Here is an 11,885-nt window from a genome sequence, read left to right as displayed (position 1 = left end):
ACGTGCCAAAGCAATCTTTAACACACCGGTGCTGGAAGCAATGTTTATCGCTCCCACATTGCTACCATTCTCGGCCAGCATTGAACTCGCGATCATGAGCTCAGCAAGTGAACACGTTACCAACAAAGCAACTGAGGCCGGCAGTGCAGATTGAAATGCGAACGCGGTAATTTTCCTAACTGTATACAGAAAACGAAGAAGCAGAGTACGGCCCACCAGACTCAGGAGCCATGCTGCTTACACCAGCGCATCTAGAAATACAGCAAGACATACACACACGCACGCACACACATCCACACACACGCGCGCACACACACAAAGGCAATTGTAGCAGATGGCAATATCCCAAAATACGCGCTGTGCGAGTATTTTCTGTATACAGGGTGTCGAACCGAAACGTTTTTCGTTCCGGTTTTCGTTCCAGTTACATCATAAACGATCCGGTACCGGTTCTGCTCCGGAGCAAAAAAATAACGGTTCATACCGGTTTTTAACCGGTTCCGCTTCTGCTGGGAATATTCATCCCCACAAAAAAAAATCAATGTTACAAAATGTAAACCCGTTTATTCCGCATACATTGTATTTAATATTAATAGACAGCCGTGAAATTGGTAGCTCCTGGTTCCTGTAGGTTACTGTCTGTTCAAATGGGCTTTCTCCTTTCTTGAAGCACATGCTACAAACGGACTTGTTTGTCGTCATGTCATACGTAAAGTACTTTCTTGCTGGATTGGAGCGATCGCGTCCCATCCGAATGTCTGTTGCTACTGTCTAGCCAGCAAGCACCACCGCACGAGTAGGACGCAAATCGAGGAACACCTTCACTCACAAACGCGCTCGACGGCTCCGTTTTATTTTCTTCGTGTCCTGTCCACAAAAGAGTTGCCACTTGCACGGGCTTGCCCTCGCGTATACGTAAATGTATTCAACTTAGCTGCTCTCCAACAAGGGACGCGTTGCGCGACATTACCGGTAAAGAAGCCGTTATGCAGCCCCCTTGGGTATCCGTTTAGTTGAGGAGAGTTTGCGGGGATCAAATTAAAACGAACACTACGGCACATTGCTAGAGAATCACATGTACCTCTAAGTCTGTGTGCGTGCACGAACGATAAACCATTACAAAGGGAGCCTAAGGGTCATAGTATACCGACATACATTCCACCGTAACCGTAACCCTCGTATAGTATCCATGACATGACTTCAGAGCACACGACGTCTGTTTCATTCGCCTATCCGTAGTCCAAACCGCGAAGTTTTTTCTTGGACCGAAAACCGTTAAATATATTTTTCGGTTTCCCTCCTGAGCGAAAAAAACTTTTACGGTTTCGATTCCGTTCCGGTTCGCACCAAAATAGCGGTTTTTTTTTTGTTTTCGGTTCCGGTTTTCGGTTCGCTCCGACACCCTGTCTGTATATGCCGTAACGTACGAAACATTCATTTATACGCACCATAGAATCCACTAATCGGCCCCGAACCATGACCAAACGCGCTGCTATCGTAGAGATACGACACTATATCGAGAGAGAGAGAGCGAGAAAACAAAGATGCTTTGCCTGAAAATCCGCTGTTTCACTGCTAGATATTTGCAATGCATCCCCAGTTCAAACAGCCCAGTTTAAAAGTCCCAGTTGAAATAGCAGAACGTCGAAAACTCTCGACTGGGAAAAAAAAGGAAATCTCAACGCACGCTGAAAAACGGGGAAAGAGAGAAACGGGGCGAAGTCACGATACTCCCCTGCACCCTCTATTGGCACATGCCTCCTTCCCATCATGGGATCCCGGTCATTCCCCGATGCAGCGTAACCGACTACCGAACACCGACGAGCAGTTTCATCACCCCTCCTCTCTCCACACAACCGCCACCTTCCACATACGTAGCAGAAGACGGAAATATGCCAGCTCTATGAGTAGACGTGCAGCGCCAAGAAACTTGATACCATAAAGCCACCGGGTGCAAAGGCCAAGACCTGCCATGCCTTTTCTAATGTAACAATATCAGCAGTCGATCGGCGCGTTGCGCAACAACCCGCAGACTAGGAGGACAGCGGCATACCACTGCCACGCCACTCGCCAATTCTCACCCTACGCACCTGGTATTTGCATTCACGCTTTCAGTACAACCCTATCGCCACCCCGCCCCGTCAAGGCTCGCTCCGGGAAGTGGGTGGGCGCCCCGCCAAGCCCCGCCCACCATTGCGACAGCACAAACACAACACCTGTTTAATTTACGAACGTCACTGTAAACGGCCGCCACCCAAAAGATGACATCTGCCCAGGAGCCGGGACGCACGGTCACCGAAGCCCCGAAGCAAAGCCGTCGCCGAAGCGCAAGCCTGCGCAGTATACAAGGCCATCAGTCTCATAACCGGTCCCTGCCGTTCAGATTCAAAGTCCATCATACACAATGAAGTTGAACTCAGAACGAGTTCTGAAGTCGAATTCTGATTTATTATATGATGTTATGGGCTATGATGTCAAATGATAAATAACGATGTGATGGACTGTGATGTCGAATGATGGGTAATAATGTGATGGGCTGTGATGTTGAATGATGGGCTATGATGTTTAATGGTGGGCTATGATGTTGAATGATGGGTACTGATGTGATGAGTTGTGATGTTGATGTTGAATGATGGGTAATGATGTGATGAGCTGTGATGTTGATGTTGAATGATGGGTAATGATGTGATGAGCTGTGATGTTGATGTTGAATGATGGGTTATGATGTGATGAGCTGTGATGGTGATGGTGATGTTGAGTGATGGGTTATGATGTGGTGGGCTGTGATGGTGATGTGATGTTATGGGCTGTGGGCTAGGCCGGGCATGATGTGATGTTGAATGGATATTTTGAAAAATGCCGACCTATGCTGAGGAGGCGGAGCACCTAGCGCTCCCTCTGGGCGCGAGAAAACGAATTGGCGGAGTCCCGTTACCGGCGAATGGCCGAGGGCTCATCCAGCACTGGCTGTGGATGGAAAGAAACGATTTGCCGTCGATTTTCAGGCGCGTACGAATGCGGAAAAATTGCAAAGTCACGTTACCGGGGAATGGCCGAGGGCCCATCCAGCGCGAGTTCTGGGTGCAAGAGCGGTTTTACGGTGAAATCCCGTACGATGACGTTCGAGTGATGATACAGCTCTAATCATCTTATTTTACTATATATAAGAGGACTTCTCGAGCCCGCAGAGCCCGCAGTACCAGCGTAGCTCGCGCTGACTGACAGCAACCTCGCTGGATTCAGAAAAACGATTTGCGTCGCGCCCTGAGGAGGCGGAGCATCAAGCGCTCGCTCTCGGCGCAAGAAAACGAATTGGCAAAGTCCCGTTACCGGCGAATGGCCGGGGGGCTCATCTAGCACTGGCTGTGGACAGAAAGAAACGATTTGCCGTCGATTTTCAGGAGTATACGAAGGCGGAAAAATGGTAAAGTCCCGCTACCGGCGAATGCCCGAGGGCTCACCATTTTTCCGCCTTCGTATACTACTGAAGACGGAAAATCGTTTCTTTCCATCCACAGCCAGTGATGGATAAGACTTCGGCCATTTGCCGGTAACGGGACTTTGCCATTTTTCCGCCTTTGTATACTACTGAATATCGACGGTAAATCGTTTCTTTCCATCCACGGCCAGTGCTGGATGAGCCCTCTGCCATTCGCCGGTAACGGGACTTTGCCAATTAGTTGTCTCGCGCCCAGTGCGAGCGCTAGATGCCCCGCCGCTCCGCCTCCTCAGGTCCCGACGGCAAATCGTTTTTCTGTATCCGGCGAGGGTGCTGTGAGTCAGCATGAGCTACGCTGGTACGGCGGGCTCTATACGCGCTCGAGAGGTCCCCTTATATATAGTAAAATAAAATGATTAGAGCTGTATAAGCACTCGAGCGTCATCGTACGGGATTTTACCGTAAAATATCTCTTGTGCCGAACTCGCGGTGGAAGAGCCCTCGGTCATTCGCTGGTAACTGGACTTTGCCATTTCTCCGCCTTCGTGTACTCCTGAAAATCGACGGCAAATCGTTTCTTGCCATCCACAGTCAATGCTGGATGAGCCCTCGGCCATTCGCCGGTAACGGACTTGCCAGTTTTCCGTCTTCGTATACTCCTATAATATAATCATACATACTCCATAATCCTACATATAATCAAAGCTCGCTCGAGAAGCCGGATTTTCGGAGGCTGTCACCTCGCTGGATTCCGGAAAAAATAGTCCCGGAAAATTTGGACCCGGAAAAAATGGTCCCTGGTTCCGTACCGGAAAAATTGGTCCTGCGGGGTCCCACTCGCCGAAAATTACAGGAGCGCCCTTGTAACAACTGAGGAAACGGATTATAGCCGCGATCAAGTGCTATCATTCGCCCACATTATTTGTGTAAATTGGGAGACAGGATTTTTTAAATTAACATTCATGTTAATGAACAGTAAAACCATTGAACGAGGCACATAAATGCGGTTACACCCGCTGCACCGCTTGCCATTGTGCGGATTAAATCTATTATTTCTGTTCCTCTCTGTCTAGTTTGGTTTGCTGAGTACAGACAACGCGGCAAAATTAGGAAGCGATTCTTCAACAACAACTAAATTTTGACTATGACGCGGGGTGATTCATCACTGGGTCCAAGACCGATTCCAAGGTCCTGTTACCTTTACGTATTTCTGGCAGATATGTTGGGAAAACGGTAGTCGCGTTCTGTTATAAAAGGAAGAACTACAGAATACGGAGCACAATGACACATTACCTTCGGTGTTCATACCAATGAAATGAGACGCATACGTGCACTATACTGACGCTCTAACTTCACGCTCGCTGAACGTGGATGTCGTCGGACGTAGTTCCCAACTCAACTGGGATACTAGTACTTTCCTATACCGGGTGTTTCAGTTAAATCCCCAGGCTGAATAATTCGCGAACGGGTGCACCAATCGAAGATCTCTCTTTTTATAAGATCTGTCCGATGCCACCTACAAGCTGCGCACTGTGTGAATGAGTGGGAGGCGCTCATTATTTAAATAAACATTCAAATCAGTTTCGTGAAAAAACGAAACTTCTAAAGCAGGGCGCCGTCGGAATTAAAATGGGTACTACCCCTTTTGCGAACTTCGGTGGACACCCTTTAGAGAAAAATCTGCCAACAAAGCGGGTCATTTGTTGTAGTAATTAATTGGTGTCGGTTTACATATTTTTTGTCGCGGCTGGTCGCGGCGAAGCGCAAAAGGGCGTAAATCGTTAGTGTAATTCATTGGTGTAAGGACCTAAGGATTGTATGGACCATAAGGTGTAAGGATTCATTGGTGGATAAGCGAGCGGAAAAGCGTCCTTTTGCGCTTCACCACGACCAGTTCCGACAAAAATATGTAAACCGAAGCCAATTAATTACTGCAACAAGTGACCCGCTTCGGTTGCAGATTTTTCTCTAAAATGTGTCCACTGAAGGTCCCAAGAGGGGTAGTACCCATTTTAATACCGACTGCGCCCTGCTTTAGAAATAATGTTTTTTCGACGAAACTCATTTGAACTTTTATTTAAATAATGAGCGCCTCCCACTCGTTCACACGGTGCGCGGCTTGTAGGCAGTATAGGACAGACACTTGTAAAAAAGAAAGTTCTTCGATTGGTGCACCGGTTCGCGAATTATTTAGCCCGGGGATTTAACTGAAACACCCTGTATAGTTTTTTGGTGTTGTTGGTCCCGTTAACGGGATAGCGGCTGTTTGGCTGCTGTTGTTGTAGTTGTTCTCTAATACTTTCTATGTCGATGAACCGTATATTCAGCAGAAGCGGAGTTGTAAGGGCAATGAAACATTAAGTGGGTGTACAGCTTTTATTGTACATCAACATCGACACAGAAAAGATGCAGGGGACAATTGTAAAACCTGTGTCTGACCAACAGCAGAGACATACTAGCATCCAGCGAACGATATCGCTAGCGAACTAAACTAGCGCAGCGAATTATATCGATTTTATGTTGCTCATTGAATGGAATTTCAAGTCAGGAAAGCGAATGATAACACTCGGTCGGCTGTGACGTGCTGCATCGGCTATATGCAACTACGCCCCTGTATTTTTGGCAGCGCAGGTGCTTGCGGGACCTTTTTTTTTTTTCGTCCACACAACCAAGGACCATTTTTTCCGGGACCATTTTTTTCCTATATCCCGTGAATTTCGAGATCGGGGATTTTGCAACAGGGAATATCGAGGTCCTTCCGAAAACTTCAGAAGTTCGGAAGTGACTGAGGCGTGCACTCTTAGCGAAAAGAAAAGAAAACGGCAAATTATTATTATGGGAGGCGACAGTAGAATTTCTGAGTATTGTTTCAGCATTACGAACATTGCAGGACAGTCCTGTTGGACGTTACTGGAATGGCTGTAAGGCCCGGCTTGCACTAACCGGAAATATGAGAGATTCTCGTTAGCCTTATAAGACAGTTCAAACAATTGACTGAGTCCGCACAAACTCGAACCGGCAAAATCGGGCAAATTGACGTTTCACGTGAAGCTAATAAACTCGCCTCACTTCTCTATACGCGCACGGTGCACAGTGAGAGAGAAAAAAAGGAAGAGGGTTGTTGGTCTCAGTGTGCTTTCTCTTTACATTACACGGGCCACGACTATGCAGGCTCATAGGATAATCCCTTTACGAGCAGCTAAGCAACCTTTTGTACTGGTCTCCAAGGCTATGCCGTAAGTCAGTGGGCCATGAAAGTAAAAAGGAGAGAGAGAAAGAGGATGCAGGAACCAGCATGATGTCATCCCCACCCCCATACGAGCCAGCACTATGCTGCGCATGCGCACCGTTTGCTCGGCGGATGGATACGGTCATAATGATCCGCGCGGTTTTTCCTGTGCGACAGCAGATGGCGACACAGAGTGACATGGCTTACTGGGCTTTCAGTCGGTGTGTATGTGTACTCATTTTTCATGTTTTTTTGTTTTTTTATATAAAAACGAAAAGTGGTAGACATATAAATTTGGTGTACATCGATTCCTGAAATATTTAGAGAAAAATTAAATGAGAAATTTTTTCGCAATAGCTATAGAAGTTTAATAAAAACCTCTTCAAACCTGTTCAAAGAGGGACGAGAAAAAATGTGTATTTTTATCACATTCGTGACGTCGCTGTAAAATACGTACGACATGTTTCAGAATTGTGCTTACGTCATTTAATTAATCTCGTCTTCCTCTTTATAGTGAAACCACCCGCGTTAAAATGTGCGAGGTGGTTACCGAGAAAAAGCATAAAACGTGTTCCATAGGAAATACATTGGGACTGAGGGCTGTTATGCCCTCTTAAGGAAACGCAGAATCCAGGAAGCGCAGAGTCCAGTAAACGAACTGCGAGAGAGCGCATTTCATGCGATGCCGATGATCCAACACTCACTTCAAGCCACTATAGCAAGTCGCAAATCACAAACGTGTCCTTTATCTTCCGATGTAAACAAGGCTTGTGCAGTGACGTCACGTTTGGTCGCGTGACATGGGAAAACGTATTGCCGCACCGGAGTCACAGTAGCACGGCATGCCGTGAGTTGTTGCGGTATGCGTGCAATTACAAGAGGAAATCGTAAAATCACACGCTGCTACCTCATTCGGTCCGCAGTATGACATCTGCGGCGCGTCCGCATGTTTTCCCATGTCACGTGGCTCAAAGACTACGCATGACGTTATGTGCACGAGCCTCATTCTCTAACCCTAACCACCGTCGAACGAAAACAATACCAACCACCCTCCTGACTGGCTCGCAATACCGGCTGTCGCGACTGCAGAGCAGCGTAGCAGCAACCACAGCAGCAGAGCCGACAACTTCGAGCTCTTTCACAAGCACCACCACTGCCACCACCATAGGTCGGCATTTTTCGAAATATTCATTCAACATCACATCATGTACGGCCTAGCCCACAGCCCATCACTCAACATCACCATCACAGCTCATCACATCATAACCCATCATTCAACATCACAGCTCATCACATCATTACCCATCATTCGACATCACAGCCCATCACATCATTACTTATCATTTGACATCAGCCCATAACACCATTACTCATTATTCGACATCATCATATGTCAGAATTCAACTTCAGAACTGATTCTGAGTTCAACTTCGTTGTGTATGATGGACTTTGCATCTGATCTGCAGGGACCGGTTATGAGACTGAGGGCCTTGTATACTGCGCATGCTTGCGCTTCGGCGACGACTTGGCTTCGGGGCTTCGGTGACCGTGCGTCCCGGCTCCTGGGCAGATGTCATCTTTTGGGGGGCGGCCGTTTACAGTGACGTTCGTAAATTAAACAGGTGTTGCGTTTGTGCTGTCGCAATGGTGGGCGGGGCTTGGCGGGGCGCAGCCCACTTCCCGGAGCGAGCCTTGACGGGGCGGGGTGGCGATAGGGTTGTACTGAAAGCGTGAATGCAAATACCAGGTGCGTAGGGTGAGGATTGGCGAGTGGCGTGGCAGCTGGTATGCCGCTGTCCCCCTAGTTTGCGGGTTGTTGCGCGACGCGCCGATCGACTGCTGATATTTTTACATTAGAAAAGGCATGGCAGGTCTTGGCCTTGGCATCTGGTGGCTTTATGATGTCAAGTTTCTTGGCGCTGCACGGCTGCTCATAGAGGTGGCATATTTCCGTCTTCTGCTACACTCTTAAAAATGAACTTCACCACATAGCACGCTCCTAGCCAACCATCACCCCGAATGACAACGTTCTCGCCTTAGATTTGTTGAAAACGGGAGGAGGAGCCTATTTTGTGCCGTGCATAAGGCACAAAATAGGCTCCTCCTCCCGTTTTCAGCAAATCAGGGTCGAGAACGTTGTCATTCGGGGTGATGGTTGGCTAGGAGCGTGCTATGTGGTGAAGTTCATTTCTAAGAGTGTACGTATGTAGAATGTGGCGGTTGTGCGGAGAGAGGCGGGAGGAGTGATGAAACTGCTCGTCGGTGTTCGGTAGTCGGTTACGCTGCATAGTGGAATGACCGGGATTCCATGATGGGAAGGAGGCATGTGCCAATAGAGGGTGCAGGGGAGCATCGTGACTTCGCCCCTGTTTTTCTGCGTGCGTTGAGATTTCCTTTTTTTTTTTCTTTTTCCAGTCGAGAGGTATCGACGTGCTACTGTTTAAACTGGGACTTTTAAACTGGGGTGGGGGGGGGGGAATATCTTTATTAAGAAAAAGAAAGGAAAGGTCAGCCAGACGAGGCTGGGTTTTAAACTGGGTTGTTTGAACTGGGGATGCATTGCAAATATCTAGCAGTGAAACGGCGGGTTTTCAGGCAAATGCATCTTTGCTTTCTCGCTCTCTCTCTCTGGAAATAGTGTCGTATCTCTACGATAGAAGCACGTTTGGTCATGGTTTGGGGCCCATTAGTGGATTCTAGAGTGCGTATAAATGAATGTTTCGGCATATACGGAAAATACTCGCACAGCGCGTATTTTGGGATATTGCCATCTGCTCCAATTGCCTTTGTGTGTGCGCACGCGCGTGTGTGTGTGGATGTGTGTGCGTGTGTGTCTTGCTGTATTTCTAGATGCACTGGTGTAAGCAGCATGGCGTCTGAGTATGGTGGGCCGTACTCTGTTTCTTCGCTTTCTGTGTACAGTTAGGAAAATTACCGCGTTCGCATTTCAATCTGCACTGCCGGCCTCAGTTGCTCTGTTGGTAACGTGTTCACTTGCTGAGCTCATGATCACGGGTTCAATCCTGGCCGAGAATGGTAGCAATGTGGGAGCGATAAACATTGCTTCCAGCACCGGTGTGTTAAAGATTGCTTTGGCACGTCTAAAGTACCCCGGGTGGTCGAAATTATCAGTAGCCCTACCATGCTGTACGTGTAGCATCTCTTCACACAAATGGGCTAACTTACGATGCGCGTAAATTTACTCCCAATTATATTGTTATTCAATATGCACTGCGGTACGGTGCAAAAAGCAGACGATGTCTGTGGTGCATGCCTTCTTTGTTGTATACCTTCACACCAAAAACGACGAAAAACAATACTTACATTAACTATTTTTAAGGCATATTTTGATGTGCATAGTTGCACGCATACTTCTGCAGAGTTTTTAGTGCATATTTATGAGCACTCCTTTTTTGATTATCGATGGGTCGCTGTTCATGTATCACTGAATCTCCCAGCTGAATGTGTGAACACGGTGGCATCCTTTTGCGACAGGTAATGGAATAGGCCTTGTCTTGTGGATTTTCGCTGCGCTGTGTGCACTGGCGAACTGCCTCAAGGACACACGTGCTGAAATAATCTTCTAAATCATCATCAGTGCTTTCACACGTCAAGCGTCCTGGAACAACTGGTCGCACCAGTGCACATACATGCCCATTTTTTACTTTCTACTTGAGACATCTCGTCAGCTGCTGCGGGCTTTCGATACAGCTTCAGAAACGATTCCGGACTGGTTTCTTCTTCTTGTTTGTATGTGTATGACGCGGATAAACGTGCATTGCAGGACTTTTCTATCAGAAATTAGAAGCTAGCCGTTGAAGCATGCTTATAGCAATTTTGGAAGTTCTGGGAGTTTGGAAATCGGGCGGCATGTGCGAGCGCGTGTTTGCCGGGAGGAAAATCCTCACTGAAATGTGAGAGACGGTCGCAGACCTCCGCGGACTTTGGGAAACACTGGTCTATACGACGTGGACCGAACAACGTGAATATCTTGTGAGTCACGCTCTATGCTAAACCTGGAAGAAACGCGCGCACCCATGCGCAGTTCCTTTGGGATCGTCGTAGTGTTCTGTGATCCTATTCCAGAACCGGAGTGTATCAAAAACTCGACGGCGCTCGAAAGGTCAGGCCGGACAACGGTTTCGGCAGTTCGAAGTGTCTATATACCGATTCCATTGCCACGAAGTGTATAAATGTCCATTCGTGAGAGCACAGTGTACGTGAGGCCGAATCGTTCTACAGGTATTTTCTTTTATGTGAGTCGTCTCTCTTGCAGTGACTTCATTGACGTTCCGAATACAGTTCACCGACCATACCTGCGGACCATCACAGTCACTTTGTTTCCTATTCTGTACTAAACCTGTTAGGCTGTTCCTGACAGAAAACTATTTTGACCGTCGTACTCAGAAACAAAAGACAAGTTCTGATAACGAAACCACAAAAACAAAATTGTGTGCAATGAAACATTGGAGCTGCGTCCCGAAGCTGTTTAGCGTAATATACTGGGTTGTCGGCTGTACGTGTACAGAGTACGCGCCAAAATTATGCAACCCAGTTTCATGCCACATTCCCCTGGACAATTTTTCATTGATGCTTGCATTCTGCCTTTGCAAAAAATTGCGAAAAAAAATCATAAGGCGGAAGCGTGGTATGCTCTGGTTGCCCAAAACGATGTCGGGCAATTGATGCTGTCATTTTGTTCACGTGATAGTGACTTTCCCCGAGTTCATACTGCACAATATCCGTCCCATTTTTCCATGTACCTGCTCATTCGCCCGGATACCAGTGATGTTTCATTGCCAGCAGTAATAAAGGGAAAAGGAAGGAGTGCCAAGAGACTGATTTTCATAACCGATTTATAAGCCCGAATGCGCCGCTTCTTTATGCTCTGGAACCAACCTCCACAACGCACCTGCTCTGAAGCGATGCAAACCAAACAACGCGAGAACGCCAAGTTTTCTGTCCCTTACGGATGACATCCAAGTGCAGCACCACAGAATCCCCAACTCTAAATACAACGCTGAACGGCAAGCCCTTCCCCTTCCACACATGACACATCAGATATAACAGCACGCCGCTCTTAATGCTGGAGCCAGCCCCACAACACCACACCTGCTCTGAGGCGACGCAAAACTAAGAGCGCGAGCGCGCCAAGGTCAGCCCACCTCCCCTGCTCTTATTCATCCAAGTGCGGCTCCGCCCAAACGACCGACACCC

The sequence above is a fragment of the Ornithodoros turicata genome, chromosome 2 (assembly GCF_037126465.1).
Source record: "Ornithodoros turicata isolate Travis chromosome 2, ASM3712646v1, whole genome shotgun sequence".
In the NCBI taxonomy this organism is placed as follows: Eukaryota; Metazoa; Arthropoda; class Arachnida; order Ixodida; family Argasidae; genus Ornithodoros; species Ornithodoros turicata.
Note: the sequence above shows the minus strand (reverse complement) of the source record.